Here is a 1,637-nt window from a genome sequence, read left to right on the forward strand (position 1 = left end):
GCATGAAATTCTTAAAGATAAACTAAAATGTCCGAAAAATGGGTTGAAATGACTTAAATAAATAAAAAGTAAATGACTTAGAATGACTTTGATGAACTTAAGGATGAATTGAATGACCTTAAGAATGACTTGAATGCTTAAAAAAATAACTGGAATCCTTCAAAAACAACTTGAATGATCTGGAGAATGACTTCAATGGCTTTGAGACTGACTTGTTGTAAAGTGGGTGATCATTTTACATACAAGTAATACAGAAAAGCGATCCCCCACTTTATATCACAAAGTTACAAACATAAGTACAGCATGTAATAAGAACAGATACTACACTTTGATCTTGGCCAAAAGGCCAAGAAAAGGGTATTTATTTGTTCCCCCACCGAACAAATTAGTCACGGCCGATTTTTAATGTGAGGCGTGAAAGGAAAATGGGGACCAACTCCCCGGGGAGTAGCGGAGCTGGATAGTGACAATTGGTATGAAGGGTTTCTCCTACATTGACCAAGGTCTTATATGTGGGGTTGCCCCCACATATGGTCTTTGCTTGCAGTATCTGCCGGAAAGATACTACACTGTGATCTTGGCCAAAAGGCTAAGAAAAGGGTATTTATTTGCCCCCCCCCCCACCGAGCAAATTAGGCACAAGGCCGATTTTTAATGTGAGAAGTGAAGGGGAAATCGGGACCAACTCCCCGGGGAGTAGGGGTGCTGGATAGCTAAAATTTGTATGAAGGGTTTCCCCTACATTGACCAAGTCTTATATGTGGGATTGCCCCCACATATGGTCTTTGCTTGCAGTATTTGCCGGAACAGATACTACAGTTTGATCTTGGCCAAAAGGCTTAAAAAGCTTAGAACAGCATCTATTAACAAAAGACCTTTGATCTTAACCAAAAAGGCTAAGCACAAAAGTATTACGGACAGACCGACCGACCGTCAGACCGACCGACACACCAACCGACCGACGGACCGACCGACCGACGGACCGACCGACGGACCGAGGGAGAGACTTATAGAGTCGCTTGCACGCGACTAAAAGGAAAGAAAGAGGTCGTTCAAGGGGAGGGGGTGTATAAAAATGTATTAGTGCATGGAGTTACCAGACAGGCAGATACATATATACGAATATGCGTATCAGTTATTAAGCCGAACGTACATACATACGAAAACAAACGTGTGCGTGTGTATATACCAATTGTCCGAAACATTAGCATGTTTAGTGTAGCAACTATGTAATATTTGTCTATATGAATAAAAATATTATATTTAGCTCCTTTCTATTGAGCACCCTTAATAACCTCGTTTTAATTCATAAGTCTTCCCTCTTTAATATATATATATATATATATATATATATATATATATATATATATATATATATATATATATATATATATATATATAGCAAGTACACATCATTGGATGCAGCAATCGCCGCAGGTTTTATATCAGGGTTATCATTTTCCTAGAGCGGTTGCCTTCACCACGGCTTACAGAGCCCTTTCCACCTATCATGCCATTTGATCCATGACTGGGACTTAGGTTGCTGGGCATCAGAGTATATTCCACACGCGGTTAGGTCATGTATGCTACAGCTTACAGGGCCTAAGCTCCTCTGGAGGTTTCTGTCAGGGTTACCT

The 1,637-nt window shown here is 40.3% G+C and overlaps 1 pseudogene; it reads right to left on the minus strand.

Annotated features, from left to right (window-relative positions):
• Positions 1 to 221: 221 nt before the first annotated feature.
• Positions 222 to 359, minus strand: LOC145249808 (U2 spliceosomal RNA; annotated as a pseudogene).
• Positions 360 to 1,637: the final 1,278 nt, after the last annotated feature.

The sequence above is a fragment of the Euprymna scolopes genome, chromosome 28, assembly GCF_053919585.1.
Source record: "Euprymna scolopes isolate OS-2025 chromosome 28, ASM5391958v1, whole genome shotgun sequence".
Taxonomy (NCBI): Eukaryota; Metazoa; Mollusca; class Cephalopoda; order Sepiida; family Sepiolidae; genus Euprymna; species Euprymna scolopes.